Here is a 17,781-nt window from a genome sequence, read left to right on the forward strand (position 1 = left end):
CATCGCTGTCTGCCAAAAAGTCAAATATCTGGCCTTAGTAAAGAGTTTATGTCACATTGCAAACAATGTATGTCCCACATTAGTTTAGGATGCTTATATGATTGTATTAGGAAGAAAGAATGAGCGTGAAATTACTGTATCATTTAAAGATATACTTACCATCTTTATTTTTCAGCTGGTATTTTCTTAGGAGCAGTTTCATTTTTTTATTCTTGAATGACTCCAATACTTTTTTTCATAATTGTCGACACTTGGTTAATTCAGGAAAATAATGGGTCACTAAAGCACAACTTTGCCTTTATGCTCAACCCTGATAGTAATTAATAGCAATGGAACAGGTTGCCCAAGGAGACTTCGAGGCCTTCAAGTTTGTAAGTTTTCAAGACCTGAATGGATATTGCCTTGAGAGAATCTCCCTGACATCAGAGCTGACACTGCTTTTAGTAGGAGATCGGGCAAAAGAACCACTGAATTCTCTTCCAGCCTGGTTTTATCCTATGTTAGCAACCATCTCCATGATAACTCCAGGGTTGTTGTTGTTGTTGTTAGGTGTTTTTTGGTTGGTTTTGGTTTTGTTTTTTTTTTTTGTTTTGCTACTGTTGATCTGACTGTAGCTTTTAGCTCCTGGTTTCTATTACTTTTTGTCCAGTTAAAGAACTTTTCTGTACTTAAAGCCTTGCTTATTTTGAGTGAATACTTAAAACGAGCAAGCTGCCTCTCAGTTTATTTCAAGACAAGCAGCTAGACAGACAATTTCTTTATCCTGCAGGTAATTTGTCCTATTTTACCCTGGACAGGGTAGGGCAAAAATATTTAAACATTTTTGTAATTCATATATGGAGGCTGAATGCAGAGTTCCCCTTTTGAGTTTTCAGTGATACCTGCAGAAGACTTCCTGTTTCAATTTGGTCAAAAATATTCTGAGCAAAGCTCTGAATGGGAAATATTCTGTTCAAATAGCTTTCTATGCATTTGTAAAAAATATTTATTTTGTGAAAAAGGGATCTGAAGCAAACTCCTGTTGCATTTCTTGCAGGTTTGCTCACCAGTTGGACAGTCAGATGTCAAGCATAGACAGCCAGACACAGGTATCTGCAGGGTTGTTCCCATCTCTCAGCTCTGCTACAGCTCTATCACTCATTGTTTTAAAGCAGGAAACCCAGGAATTCAAGGACTAACCCTCCAGAGCAATCAGATCCCTTTTTTTTTTTTTTTTCCCTGCATGGATGGAGTACAATACTGAATTGTACTAATTTCTGATGCCCCGAAAAAATGAAGTTTATTGCATGTAGACAGTTATCTTCATCAGTCAAATCTGTAATCTTTTGAAATAATAAAATCCAGCATGTTGTCCATGCCAGTTGTTTCTAGAATTATGTAGCTGGGAATTAGTATTGTCCTACACTTTAATTTGTCAGACTGTTGCAGCAGCTTTCTGTTATTTTTTGCCAAGATCTGAAGTTGGGCATCTGGCCTGATTGATCCGTCTTGGCATTTTTAGTATGGGCACAACATTGCCTCTCTTCTAATCTTCTGGGGTATCTCCAATATTCCATGATTTATTAGAAAATTAACACTAGAAGACAAGAGATTTCCCCTGCCTCCTCTCCTTTGGTGTTCTTGTTAGTTTGGGGTTTGGGTTTTTTTGGTGGTTTATTTGTTTGGGTGGGTTTTTTTTGTTTGGTCATTTGTTTGTTTTTCTTCTAAGTTTTCTGATTTTTATGTTTATCTTTGGTAAGCTTTCCTTAGCATCCTTCCTTGTCAACAAATCACTTTATTCGTCTTTGCAGCAACTTATCCTGTTTTGTGGTTCATTTGTTCCCCATATAAAGCATTACTGTTGGTGGTTTTTATTGTATCTCTAATTATTATGCTATGAATTATATAATTTCTTACATATATTGATATGTATATTTGTTACATATATTATGAAATACATATTGTATGTATACTACAGCTACTCTATGTAGCTGTATTATTGTATGTATACAATTGTATTGTACGCTATTGTATGTATACTACAGCTACTCTATGGAGTTTCTGCTTTTCCTGAAACTACAATAAATTATTTAGAACAGCATGTTAAAGGTGATCACACCTAGGACGAAAAAAACATCCAAATTTTTTTCCAAATTAAAAATGATAGAATTGACTTAACCGTAGCAATTAAACTGTCTGGAAGAGGATCCTAAATTAAAATCGAGACAGAATAGATTGAGTTGGCTACATTTCTTATCAAAACATGAAAAATAGAACTTATTAAAGTTTTTTGTACCACTAATCCTAAAATAGCTGAAAAATAAGAATATGCTTCAATATCTTTGGTTTTACTGGGCAAAAGACTCTCTACTTTATCTGATCAATTTTCCATGCTTCATAACTTTTAATTTATGTTAACATGTCCTTTTTCTATTAATCCAATTTCCACTTTCCTTCACCTGATCACTGAAATGGAGTTGTTTCTTTCTAGTGTTAATATAAATTTGGAATATTTAATATTCTGGTCTTTAGAATATGTCCTGGGTTTAGCAGTAGCAGTCATTTTTCTCCTTCTTAGTAGCTTGTGCAGCACTGTGTTTTGACTTTCAGCCTGGGAATAGAGCTGATAACACTGATATTTTTAGTTGTTGCTCAGTAATGTTTACTCTGACCAAGGACTTTGTGAGCCTCATGCTCTGCCAGGGAGTAGGGGAGGCCGGGAGGAAGCAGAGACAGGACACCTGACCCAAACTGACCAAAGAGGTATTCCATACCACAGCACGTCATGCCCAGAAGGGCTAGTGGACTGCAGGGTTGGACAAGGTATTGGTCAGTGCTCGGTTGGGTGGTGTAGGGCTGGGAGAGTTATCGATCGGCTGGTGCTGGCGTGTTGTATTCTCTTCCCTTGTTATTTCCCTTATCATTATTATTATCGGTGATAGTAGTAGTGATTTGTGTTATACCTTAGTTACTAAACTGTTCTTATCTCAACCCGTGGGAGTTGCATTCTTTTGTATTCTCCTCTCCGTCCCTTTGGGAGCAGGGGGGAGAGAAAGAAGGGGGGGAGTGTGTGAATGAGCTGTCTGACTGGGTTTAAACCATGACAGAACACTTTGCTTTTTCAATCTTATTTTTCTAAATTTTTCTTGCCAACCAGTATATTTCTTATTTTGAGAGAAAGAAGCACTGAATATGGAGTGCTGCCTGTCTGGCCATGTTGAAAGAAACTGGTCAGTATGATTGGTCTCTAAATGATCACTGAAGTCCAGAACATCATCAGTTGCAGTGTTTTCTGTGTTTTGAGAACTTGGTAACAATTTATTACTCTGGCTGCAGGATACTGTGAGAATGAAGTTCTCTAACGCACTATTGAGCCCACATGTGTATCGAGGAAATGGCTCTTCCTGTTCCATAGGCTGCTACAGGGATGAGCCTTCTTGGCCTTGGCAGAGCATGAAATACGATTTTATAACTATGATTTCCTTTCAGGTTCAGGTAGATATAAGGAAGAAGCTCTTACTGTGAGGGTGGTGAGGCACTGGAACAGGTTATCCAAAGAAGTGGTAAATGCTCCATCCCTGGCAGTGTTCAAGACCAGGCTGGGCAGAGCTTTGGGCAACATGATCTAGTGTGAGGCATACCTACCCATGGCAGAGGGGTTGGAATGATATGGTCTTAATGTTCTTTCCAACCCAAACTATTCTATAGTTCTATGATTTTGAGGTTCTTGGTCCTCTGAAACAAGTGATGAGCTTCCATCTGCATGCTAACTTAAAAGGATTATAATCAGTTATTTCAATTCTAATAAGCACTGGCATCAATAACACCAATTAGATGTGTGTGTTTCTCATCAGTGAGAATTTCCAAATTACTTTTCATGTTAGCCAGTCTTTATCATGGACATAAAAATAAATGAAGCATTCTTTCACTTGTTCTTTATTTATATTTGGTATCTTAGTATCTCAGTTCCTGTTATGTTACATAATACTTTACTGATGATTTTCTAGTCCTCAGAAAGTTAGCCTCTTTGTATATAAAGATCCATGATGCTCTGTTCAGTCTGTCTTTCTCATGGAAACTTTATTCAGTGTTATACAAATCAATACCATTTGCTTTACACCAACCATCCAACAGCTTCCTTCAGTTTTAAGAGCGATAAAAATATTACTTGCACTTTTGTCTGTCATTCCTTTCATTCCACCTTAAGCTCTGCCTGAAAATGGCATTTCTGTATGTTAAATTTACCAAACTGAACAAGTACTTAACTACTCATTTTTGCAGTATTACCTTTATGTCCTTTGTTTTCTAAATTTTTAACTTGATGAAATCCTGATGCTTGTGGACAACTCTCTAATTGTATCTCAAGAGCCTGGAATGTTTCTTCGTGCTTTCTCTGATGGATATTTAAATGTTTCAAGTCAAATTCTGTACTTGTAGTTTGAGAAGAAATCTTAGCATAGCACATCATGCAGGAACTGCTGCTGCTTGCTTTGCTTCTACTGAGCTGTTCCATTCATTCTGTTTCATCTCCCCTGGGCAGTCTCTAGACCTCCCTCTTCACTGGTTCTTGCTCTCTTGCTTCAGCTTTTCTTTCTGTTCCTGTTGTTCTCTGTTCTAAGATTTAGTGGCGCTACTAACTGTGCTCCCATTGCAGATAGGACTGGGCATACCCTAGTAGAACTGTCTGGTCTATATTCTGTGGCAACTTACTAGGGGCCGTTTATAAATGTATTTATGCTTTTAACTCATTTTGCCATCAATGGGATTTGGACAGCAGAAAATTATTTTTTAAAAACAATTATATGCCTAAATATAGTTAAAACCACTTTTCCTTTGTTTCAGTACCTTATTCATATCTCAAAGTTTTACCCATGAAGGTTAAGCACCAGAGATTTGAGAGGCACTGAAATGCATACCCCAGACAAAAAGCTGCAGTGCCATGCAGCTCTTGAACAACATGCTTGTGCACCAAATGCTTCCATGGGATATTGGGTGCTGCTTGTTGCAACAAGCCCCTGTGGCTTTTGTGTGAAGCAGTGAGAATGAAAAAATGCTTTAGATGGTGTTCTGAATATATAGGCTGGGAAATTGTTTCCTGTAACATATCACCAGTTTGCAAGAATGAGCTGACTTAGGAACAGTGCTAACTGGCAGGTTATGCCTGCCTTCAGTTGTCATCTCCCCATTATGTCAGCTGTAAAATTCTCTGATCATACTTGTATTGGTTCATATTTGTGTCCTACAAAAAATCACTGTGATGAACTGGTAGATACAGAGCAGCTGTAACAGCTGTAACAACAAAAAAACCAATCCAAAACAAAAAACCACCTTCAAACCAATGAATGTCTATCCATGTTTTGTTTGTGTTCAGGCTGCTTACAGGTCCAATTCAATGAAACACAGTCTTTGCCTGACTGGATTTATGTAAGAAAGGGCAGCATTGCTTCTGTAGTAGTAGTCCCAGGTAGTCCCAAATTGGTGATAGGCATTGTTAGAATGCAAATATATGGTGACTTGCTCCATCTGGCAGTATTTTTTCCAGAGGAAATAGGTGAATAAAATTGGAAATACTATTTTGTGTCATGGGGATTCTGAGATGAAGCATGATTTTATCTTTTCCTTACCTGAAATTAGGCAAATTCATTTACTGAAATATATTTCAGCTACTGAAATAGTTCTGTAGCTGCTTGCTACTTGTTTCTTACCTTTCTGACAAGTAAGCCACTCTGAAGCCTGCTTTCAGTTTATTGTATCTGTGCTACATATATTGTTCCAGGCAGCGTATTTTATTTGTGGTATAAGAAAAATCCAGCCCTCTAGACTTTATAGAATTAGCTTTTTGTTTGGAACTGTTTTGTCTAATTACTATTACTCATACTCCCAGGCAAGCATGATTGGTCAGGCCATTGTCGGGAGGGGTGTGTGTTTATTTTTTGGTAGTTGCTGTTTTGTGGCTTTTTATTTCCCTGAGAACACACACACTCAATTGCTAGATTAATGTTCAGCAGATTATTTGATTCAAATTGTGTAAATACTTCTTGAATATATTATTAAAACCTATTGGAGTTTTAATCTTGAAGAATCTTGCTAATAGAATGGAAAAGGACACTTGCCTTCCCCCCTCTCCCCTTTGCCTTTCCCAAGTTATACTCGGAGTAGTAATAATCTACAGTGGCTTAAAATTCAGAGAACTGTTTGTGCTTAAGAAATGTGATTAGATATTTTTATCTGAAACTCTTAGCTTAGCGTAATGAGCAGGCACAGTTTTATAGGAAGGCCACAGAATTCCAACTTCTGTAAGTTCTTATAGCTATTCTGACTGAAATTGGTTTCATGCTGGGTTTTGAGGGTCAGTTTGAGGATGTCTCTGTCTGACTTAGGCACAGTCAACCAGTACAGAGTGAGGGAATTCAGGAGCTTCCCTCAATCCATTGATGCATATTCCTAGAGCTCACTTAAAAATTCCATCTGCAGATACTGCATCATATCATGTCCCTTTCTACCTTTTTAGAAAGGAGGCAAGACAAAAAGTGGGGGCAGGCAGTGACCAGTTGTTCGGATTCGAATTCCTTGCGCCCTTTGTAAGTTAAAAAACCTCCAACAAATAGAATCCTGCTAAGAGCTCTCCTGTTTACTTACTGCATCTTCTATCTGGTCTGGCTTATACATGGGTTTTCTAAAGCAAAAGCTAACTTGACCATCTAGATTTGACACAGACTTTTTGCTGAAGTGAACCTAGAGAAGAAATTCAGGTCAAGTACTTCAGAACTTAGTCAAAGTTTGGGTTTTGTGGGATGCCTGTTGTTTCAATGCGGAAATAGTTGTACTTTTGCTACTGTGTTGAAGAGTAATGAATGCCTTCTTCAAGTTGAACCCAACGTCAACTCTATTTGAAATTTCAGTTCATCACTGCTCTTGAAATCTGTTCATTCTCCAAAGCACTGAATAGTCTTTATCATTAAAAATATGTACATAGTCCCAATGGAAGACAGATGTGTTTTCTTTTTTTTTGTCTTGTGCTTAATAAAAAACTGTCAGTAGATTTAACCTTGGATGCTGGAGATTAAGCCTGATGTACTGCATTGAATATTAACAAGTAATTGTCACACATTCTATTTGTGATAGGATCAAAGCCAAAGTTACACATATGAACTTGGAAGAGATTCTTAACATGTAACTCTTATCAGTTAATATATTTGTTGTTGATATATGACATCTTTCTATCCATCTTTCTTAACCAGAAGTGTTGAAATATCCTCATAGAAACTGATAAAAAAACACCCTAATCTGAATTCAAAAGTGTCAGTTAATGCAATTATAATGCTCATTCTGTGACAGATGAGAGCACAAAGATGATAATGGACAGGTGACCCGTTACTTCTCTGGCTGGGCTCAGCAATCATTGGAGGCTTCCCACTTCGGATTGCTTTCCCATTGCCCTAACAAGGCAGATTACCTAATGTTACAGTTCTACTTTAAGGGCAGGAGAAGAAAGAGAGAGATAAAAATAGGTATGCAGATGGAAACTGTTTCTTTTTTCCATATGCTAATAGCAAACTACTAGGCCTCTTAATCATCCTTCTCATTAGTGGCTGCATTTTCAAAATGGTCTCAAAAGGATCTTTAAATGTGAATAGCCAAAAAGAGATCTGCATACATAAATGAGCAAAATTTTGAGGAAGAAAAAATTAGATGCAAACTGTTAGTGGTGTCATGGACTAGCTGGAATGTAACGTAGAGTGTGCAAGTAGCTTGCATACAATAAAACAAATTTTTAATCTAAAAATATCTTTAAATACCAGTATCTTTGAACAGTATAATGGGAAGTCTTTTAAATTATTGTCCATTGTTAATGGTGATAACTTTCTTTAAAAGTTTGAATAAGATTTTTCTTACTTAGGAAATTTTTAATACTGAAGAAAGGACCAGTCTTAAGGCCAGAGACCCACTGATGGCAAAGAAAGCAAGTTTAAGGAGGTGATCCTGTTCCTCTTCTCTGCTCTTGTGAGACTTCACTTGGAGTATTGTGTCCAGTTCTGGTGTCCTTAACATAAAAAGGACATGGAACTGTTGGAACAAGTCCAGAGGAGGGCCCTGAGGATGATCAGGGGGCTGGAGCACCTCCTGTATGGGGACAGGCTGAGAAAGCTGGGGAAGAGAAGGCTGCGTGGAGACCTGATAGCAGCCTTCCAGTATCTGAAGGGCGCCTATAGGGATGCTGGGGAAGGGGTCTTCCTTAAGGACAATAGTGATAGAACAAGGGGTAATGGGTTCAAACTTGAGCAGGGGAAGTTTAGATATAAGGAAGAAATTCTTTACGGGTGGTTAGGCACTGGAATGGGTTGCCCAAGGACACTAGGAATGCTCCATCCCTGGTACTGTTCAAGGCCAGGTTGGACAGAGCCTTGGGTGGCATGGTTTAGTGTGAGGTGTCCCTGCCCATGGTGGGGGGGTTGGAGCTTGATGATCTTAAGGTCCTTTCCAACCTTAACTATTCTGTGATTCTAAGTTATACCACGATGCTGATAGCATACAAATGTGATCTCGGTGTATCAGTGAATATTTGGGGCAAAAATGGTAAATGATGTGTCTTATGACCCTAGGTATAGGTGGAGGCTTACTGAAGGGAGTATAATATTCAGCAGAATTATCTGTACAAATACAATGAAAGCCTCAGAATCAAATGTCCAAGTGCATATTGTTCTGAGGAACAGAAAGCCACTGATTAAAGATGGGGAAGGAAAAAAAACCCAAACAACTCCCCAGCATCACACTGTATAGTTGATGCTATCAGTGGTCACTGCACACTTTGTTATTATACATTATTTTAGAACAACAAAAGCCTTGTTTGTTTAGAATTTAAGTCAAGATAAAATGTGTTGCATATTTTGTGAAGTGTTATGAATATACAATGAGACAGCTCCATTTATCTATGATTTATAACATGGTTGGATTTCTAAGAGCTATGATGTTATGGCAGGCATCACTGACAAGTTTAAGCTGAAATTTTCCTTAGAGTCCCTTTACCATAACATGCAATGCCTTAACTTTTCCTTTACTTTGCAAAAAGATTTATACTGTGTTTTTTAAATGTTAAAATCTTCTTAACGCAGATCCCATCTTTTCTACATTGTATGTGATAGATTTTAATGGCTTCTGTTGAGCACAGTTGAAAATAAATTGTATCTACCTAGTGAATATTCACTAGTTCCCTGATTTATCTATCTATCCTATTTGTAGGTGGACTTTTCTGCTTGTGTTTTGAAACAGCCAGTTGTAAAAAGGTTCTGTATTAAAAATGAGGTATTTCATATTGAAAAAGAAGATTTCTTATATCACACAATATGCTGTCATATGAGTGTGTGCATTTCCAAGTACACACTTCTTTTTTTATTTTTCCCCTTACTATCTCTACTCATTGGACTCAATGAAACTTGCCAATTCATAGAACTGGTTTTACAAGCACATCTCAGGACATTTAGTAATTAGGATGTCACTGACTGCAAAAGTTCAGGTAAAACAGAACAAGGTGTTTTGGGACCCATCACTGAACATAGCAATATTAAGCACTAGAACATTTTTTCTCAAATCCAAGCAGTTCTTAGAAGATCCAGTGGCTGTGTAGTTAGAAACTCAGCTTCCCCAAGTTATTGGGAAAAGTGTTCCTAGTCACTTTTACGTTGAAGCAAATAGGCAACACACAAACTTGTGCTTCTAAAGCTCACACTAAAGATATGCAGAACTTGCAGATGTGTGTCTATTTTAAATTTTAAGAAAGCTGTTCAAAGTACTGAAACAAATCACCTGTTTCCAATCAACTGATACCTCTTCAGTTATCAAACAGTTTCTAACAGTAATTGCTAACGTTTCAACTCTTGAATTTCTAATCTCAGTTATCACCTGTACACATAATTTATTTCTACTTTACCTTTATAACCTTCCTTCAACTCAGTTCATCTTTATTATTTTTAATAACATTCACATACCCCTTAAAATATGTTAATATACCTTTATGTAAATAATATTTCTTCTTCCCATATTCTTTACCTCCCATCTCCTCATAATTAACAGTTCCTTATTCTGTGGCTATTTGGAGAGCATTAAAAGTCTCTTTTTTAGGAAAAAAGCTTCCTACCCAATTTGTTGCACAACTTTATGGAACAGCATTGAAGACTTACAATGTAAATGTCAATTTTAGTATATTATTTAAAATTTGTGACTTACCAGTAACTTATTTGAACACTTCAGGCTTCTTTATACAGCCTTATACATAACAAAAGTGTAAAATTCACTATTTTTTAACCCATGCTTAGGTTAACCTCAAAACAGTTTATGATTTCCCTGAATCTGTGTCATGCCTTCTTTAAATTTATAACTCTTACCTGTATGTAGTACCTCATCCAAATAAATACTGTTAATATACTTCATGCATCATGGAGCATCTCTTGAGGTCTTTAGGCTTTGGTTTTCACACATTGTTGGGGCCATAGCTTGGAAAAGAATGGGACATGGGATGGAATTACTCCAGAAAGTAAAAGCACCACAATTTTGAAAGTACGTATCTGTTTCCAGAATTCACTGGTTCCTTCTGGGTTGGGGTTTTTTTTTGGTTTTGGTTTCTTGTTTTTTTTGTTGTTTTGTTTGTGGGTTTTTTTTAATGAGCAAAGCCTATTCTTTAGTAATTACATGTTTTTAATGTATCAGAATCAATTTGCCAAGAATCGGCAAGTTGTCTTGTCAGTTTAGTGACACAGAGGAACATATTTAGAAAGCATATGGTTGAGAAAGCAGGGTGTGCTGCACCCTGGGAGATCTCTTCCTATCTTCCTGCAGTACTTCACTGAGTAGAGCACATTCATATAAGGCTCTCTTGAATATGTATTAATTGAATAAAAGAGACCATTTCCTAATGATGAAATATTTTTGCTATGCTCATTTAGACTTTTTTTTCTTATTTACAAAAATAACACCCTAGAACAGTCAGTATATAGTAACTGCTGGTGTCCTCTAAGAGAATTAAATAACATGCTTTTGTTACTCATAATTCAGTTAGTTTGTGCATAACATACAACTTTGAGCTGAAGCAAAACCAGGAGCGTACAGAATATGTTTTCTATATATGCACATAGATATCATGAAGACTTAATGTAACATAGTATATGTGTATACCCTGTATTCATCCTCAACTGCCCGATGTCTTGTTTTCAAGCACATTGACATCTGCAATCAAGGACAAAATGCATCTTTTTGCAGGGTCTCCTATACTGCAGTTACAACAAGACTAAGCTAACTTTTTAGGCTAGTATGTATTTTCAATACCAGCAATAAGCTGCAGCATCGCAGAGCTCGGTGTGGCCTGCAAGTGCTTTCTGAGAAGCCTGACTAATTAGTGCATGCTGAGTTTCATGCTGCTATAGCTGAGCTCCTGATGCCTAGGCTAAATATAGTTCCACAGGAAGCCCCCTCAAATATGTGCTAGTGTAGATGTGTTTTTTGAAAGGTACAAGTTCAGAGGCAATGCGCTACAGTCTTTCCTGAAGAATTAAATAGGGCTTTAATGGGGTAGGTGTAACAGACCTTTTTGTAGCCCACTAAACGTTTCAGTTGGTCTATTATTCAGTGGAAATCTGTCCTGAATTATACATTGAGGAAAGTAAGTCATGGACTGACTCCAAAGCTAGCAGGAACTAAAAGCAGCATGAGCTCTCTATATACTTCATCTAGATATGAATGACCCAAAGCAATGCTTTTATTTTATGTATTCTATTTTGAACTTATAATAGTAGTCTATCCACCTTAATAGCAACAGAATTTAAAAGGAAGGTGTGAAACCACATGATGTAACTAATTTGAAAGTTTTATCCTATGATTGCACATGACTTGCATTCCAGAATTCATAGCAGGAAAGAGTGCAATAGGTATTCCCCTTTCTACTTTTGACTAGCTATTTATTCCTGAGCAAGTCTTTCACAGGTGCTTCTTCTGACAGATGGAGATAGTTTAAACTGGTAATATATGTCATTTTTTATTCATCTTATTAAACATGGTATAAGATTTTACTACAATGTTATTATATCTAAGAGTCCTTAATTAGAATCCATATAATAAAACATATGTCTCAGTTCACACTTAACCTGAAAGAACATTCTTACTCTGAGGAGTTATCCAGATATTTTCTATCAGTTTTCCAAAGAACTCTGAGAAGTTAGAGAAATAAAAATTCTTACAAAACCTGGTTTGGTGCATACACATCATGAGGGTATTAACTGGGTTTCATAGATAGTCTGAAAAGTGTGTGCTACCACACTTCTCAGTTCTTTCAAAACTCTTGGATTAAGTAATGTAATTATTATAACAATTTGATTCCTCCTCTTCCTTCATCCACTGCTCTTACACTTTTTGATATCACTGTCTTTGGGAATGTCTCAAAAGCTGCTTTCTACTTCTATATACAGGTATCTCATAGTCACTATTTCTAAAGAACTAAGTAAAAAAGATTGTCTCACTGCAAGATCTCTGAGGGTTCTGACGTCCCACATGGATTCTGTTAGGCTTCTGAAGTTTGGGGTTTAACCATATTTTGCTCCTATATTTGGAATCGTATTGGAATTACAACCCCCTAGCCAGCCACTCTTTGGAATCTTACTTGCTCCCATAATTTGAATTCCATTCAGAAAAAGTGAAGGCTTACAAATTTAGATAACTTTAGTACCTGCCCTGTTCACTTCATTTTTATTGGTTTGGTATATAAATCTTCAGCTCTCTGCCCTGACTGTCTAACAGGATGGTGTCCAGGCTGCTGCCTATGGATTTTATTTTTCTATTCTTTTTACTTCACTGTCTTTCAAAATGCTGTAGCCTACTCATTTAAAAAGAATTTGTCTCCTGAATTTCAATGTTGCAAACTACCACTTAGTTTGATCTCACAAAACACGTCAAATTGAATTATATTATGCTTTTTTTCTTTAGCAGTTCAATCATACTTATTTACAGGAATTATTTCAGGAAGTTACTTAAGGCAAAGTCAAGAATAGCCTATTCTCTCGTATCCTTGAGAATGAGTTGTTCCAAGATGCAACTGTTTATTACTTTCAAAATTGTCTTTCTGATTTACATTGTGATGTGACATCCAACTCATTTATATCTGGTATGATAATTGTCCTACAGACTTTATTACAGATTGTCCTAATCTCTCTGAAGGCCAGCACACACTCTCAACTGTGAGAGTATTCTACACCCTGGATCATGCAGTAGTGTGGACCTACCTAGATTCTGATGTATGACCTACATATACAACATAGCGTACTTAAATATCTCTCCAAATTCGTCCAAGAAAGACCGTCTGGGCAACTTAATCTGGTTCAAGATGCCCCTACTCATTACAGGGGGTTGGATTAGATGAACTTTGAAGCTCCCTTCTGACCCAAACTGTTCTATGACTCTGTGATCTTAGAATGAGGGTTTTCCCTCAGGTGCACAGAACCAGAAGTATCATGTACCATCCCACTGCCCATCTAGTGTAGGGGAATAAAAGACAGTAGCATTGGGGTTGGGAGGGCAGACATAACACACTTTTCACGTCACATTGATACTAAACCGTGTATTCAGTGTGGTGTGAAAAGACAACAAATTGGTGTGATCTTCAAAATATTGTAGTGCTGGACTGGATGTATACAGTCATCAACAGTCATGATCATCAGGGTAATGCAAAGAGCCACAGGTAACATTAAGAAACAATCTTTGGCTTGTAATTTGCAATTTTCTCTTCAGGATACACATCCAACTATGTATGTGCAATGTAACCACACTACATATTCCCAAATGTTTACACAGACCCTGATTTTCTTGCTAGACATGTTTATGTGTTTGTGTCTTCTGTCACTGGCTGAAAATATTTATCTTGTCATGCTTTAGAAGTTCAGACTTTCTCCCAAGCCCTGTGAAGCTTATCTTTAATCTTCCCAAATTTGCAGATTTTGGCATTTATTGTACTAATGCTTTTATTTCAAATGGGTTTGTTATACTATTCACCATTTTTCTGTTCTGGTATAGGCTGTAGGAACAAGGATTTAAAATCATTTTCTTAGAGGTTAATCAAAGCAATGACATTGGTGAGCTTGCGTTCCTTGCAAGAGCTAAGTTTATCGTTGCAAATAAATTTATTATGAGAGTTCTAGAAGGTGTTGAAATAGGAGAATGAAGTAGAAGGTAGCTGATGCGCTCTGTTTCCATTTTTTTTTTCCCCTCAAAACAATGTCTGAAACGAAGAAATGGTGAAAATATCACTTTGATTTTAGAGGCAGTATAAATTAGAATCATAATGGACTTTATTATTGTAATAACCTGAAGACAAAAGGTCATTCATGCAGAATTATATGTGGCAGTAATGGACAAATCTCCTGTGCATATGGCATGCTTCCCTTTGGGGCTATGAACTCCAACAGCAGCATCAGAAAATTGATAGGTTCAGAAAAAAACTTGCAAGCGAATGACAGCAGTGGCCATCAGCTTTGCCATACAGAGAAGAACCCCCACCCATAGCCTCAACAGTAAGTTGTGATAGTGTCACTTGTATTCTTTATTTAGTGTAAAATGGCATAACAGGGACAAAGGTGGGAAGAGCCTGGTCAAACCAGAAAAAAATTATATTAAACTCCAAGAAACTAGAGAAGTGCTTAATTCTTAATTTCTTGACACATTCAAATGACCCTTGATGCCTTATGGTGGTGTGAATTATCTATATTTATTAAGTGTGACTGAAGAAATTGAAAGATATTTGAAAGGAAGTCCAGCTCTTTTTGAACTTGAACATGTTGGACATACAAGTTATTCATATATAGAGTTAGGATTATTGGTCTTGTTTGGGGAATTTATATAAAGCATACTTAATATTTCATAGTGACTTAAACAGTTGTAAATAAAGTAAAGCTACATACATACATAAAGATGCATGATTATTTTAATGTACAGAGAAGGTCTTACTCTAAACTCTACTTTTGGGAATTTTTTTTGTAATTATATAAGATTTGTAGTTACTCCTGATTTACACTGGCATGCAATGTCCAAAATTGCCATTGTAAGACATAAAATGCAGAGTCTACTGTTTAACAACATCAAATCTGGGTATCACTTAGATGCTTTTTTCACCTGTGAGAATAAGTTTACAAGGTTAATACCATGATTAGTATTACTACCCAGAGCTGATGCTCTGTTTCCAGTGACAGACTCTTGGTCTGACTGGTTATTTCACAATTCTTCAAGGCACCTCTGAAGACAGTTTTCCTGCCATGTAAGATCTCATTGAACTGCCCATGTCTAGAATAGTGATCAAGAATACTAGTTGCTAAAGTAAGCTTATGTTGGCATATGAGAGATGGACATGATACGTTCCTAGGCATTAGGAAGAGATCACCCAAACCAAATTCAGAATGGTAATTTACTATCACTTCAGACCCTCTATGAGTTCCCCTTACCATTGCTTGAGAACTAAGCATGCCCATAACAAACTTAGACCACTCTTAAATTGAGATGCATCCTGTATTTTTGGAAGCTCTACCTTAAAAAAAATACAAGAACCTGGGGATGTTTGAATTTCCGTCTCACGCTTCATTAGATAAAAATTACAAAGTTGTGCTTTTTTTTATTTATTTTTGGGGGTTTATTTTAGATTTCCCTGGGAATGTGGTACAGACCATATTGCTAAGAAGTTAATGGATAATTATGACTCTTGGGCACTGTTCCAGTTTTCTACCATTTAGTGCTTTGTACAATGGGCCTTGATGCTGTTGTTCCTCAACTGTATGTGGATTTTGCCATTAACTTCAGTCGGAATTGGCTTGAGTGCTTAACCAGTGTGTACTTTGACTACCTCATCTGTGAAATTGGTGTAATAATATTGTAGAAACTTACTTATTTGCATAAATGAGATCTCTTCTAGACCATAGTTGTTTGTAAATTAGAGAGTATGATCACAAAACAGGGTAGGAGGAGAGAATGAAAGACAACTATCTACAGAAATGTTGAGGTATTTTAGAGAGATCTTTAGATGTGAAGTGATAAATACTGACAGTTATTACTAAGTTCTGTTCTGTACATAGCTTCTTGAGAGGGATTATTCTACAGTTTTATCACTGGGTTGGGTGGTTTGGATGGATGGTTGGTTGGTTTGTTTCCCTGTACTGGCATTCTGAATTGCTTTCTCAGGATTATTGTAATTTCCTCTAGGACTGGTGTGCAACAGTGTACTCCATTTGAAGTTAATGCTATCTTTTGTTTCCAAATTCCACTTTTGCGGTCATTTACTCATCTGGTCTTACCTATTTTGCACTGCTTCAGATGTCTTTTGATGAATAAATACCCATAAAGTGGAAGCTGCTTTTTCAAGTGCTCTCTATGATGAGCAGAATCAATGCTTTTGCATTTGTTGAACAAATGCCTTTCCATCTTCGCTGGCCTTCAGGTCCGTTTCCACACATACCCTTTGAGTAATAATACCCCTTCTGTAGAGGGTAATGCAGCTCTGTAAAAACAGCCAAGCTGGCAAAACTATTCCATTCAGATTTAGTAATCGCTGCTGAGCAGAAACTTGCCTGTGAAATTTCTACTGTAAATAGGGGCAGGTCACATGTAATGCAAGTATTGATTCAATGAAACTTTTTGGCCTGTATGCACAGGTTAGAAAGCATCATTTGGGGGTAAAATGTGTTACTAAACACTTATGCTTACTGCAGCACTGTGGGACATTCCACAGCACTACAGAATTGTTAGGGTTGGAAGGGACCTCTGTGGTATCTCTTAAACATTAAAATACTTTGCATTATTAAAATAGAATCCACTGACAAAACTTTGGCTGTTATACACTTGTCACAATTGGTTTCTTTGGCTTTTGTTTACTTTTATTAAGATAGTTTTCATGTGAAAATATATTTTACAGATACAAATGGTGTTAGATTAAAAATACCCTGTGAAGTATCCTGATGTACAGGAAAAGTAAGTTTTAAGTCTCAAAATATTTTATCTGGATCAAAACACTTTTCACAGTTGCTATCACACAACAATTACCTTTCAGTAATCTCCCTTTGTCTACAGAATGAAGAACTGATGTAGGAACTGTCCTTGATTTCTGAGATAGGACTGTTTCATATTTCACATGTTAGTTTAAAGGAGCAGTAGTTATTTATGTATTTATTTATTTATTTTTGTCCCTACTAAATAAACAGCTCTTTCCTCTTCAAACCTCATGTACCATAGCATAACACTTCCCTCCACTAGTCTTCTTTCTTTCCTCCTTCACTGCTTGTTCATATGCCCTTTTAATTTACTTATTTAATTTTCCTATTTCTGTTCCTACTTCTCATTTCCCCTCTGGTTAATATGAGGAGGGGTTTTCTGAAGTAATGAGGTCCTTCCAGTTAACCAAAATCCAGCTAAAACTACATAGATTTCAATTTTAGTCTTAAAACCTGCATACAGTTATACCAGACCCAAGACTGATGTTTGAAACTAAATAGCTTTAAAAATAAAACAATTTTCATTTTTCATCAAAAGCTTCCAACCTAACAGTTTTAGAACCCTCACATATTGTTTATAGCAGTATTCGGGAATGTATTACCCAGTATAAAAAATTCAGGAAACCAACTCTCTGTTCAAGAGAGCTTAGAAAGAAAGACCAAATCCTGCAATCAATTGATGCAGACAAATGCCATTTCATTAATTTAATAACAGTTTTCAGCAATCTGCTTTCAGGGCTGAATTTTACACAAACAGCATGGAGGAGATTTAGATGCAGAGTGATACAATCTT

This window comes from Neopsephotus bourkii, unplaced genomic scaffold (assembly GCF_033783945.1).
Source record: "Neopsephotus bourkii isolate Nb327-2 ecotype Australia unplaced genomic scaffold, CSIRO-AGI_Nbou_v1 NB_716, whole genome shotgun sequence".
Lineage (NCBI taxonomy): Eukaryota > Metazoa > Chordata > Aves > Psittaciformes > Psittacidae > Neopsephotus > Neopsephotus bourkii.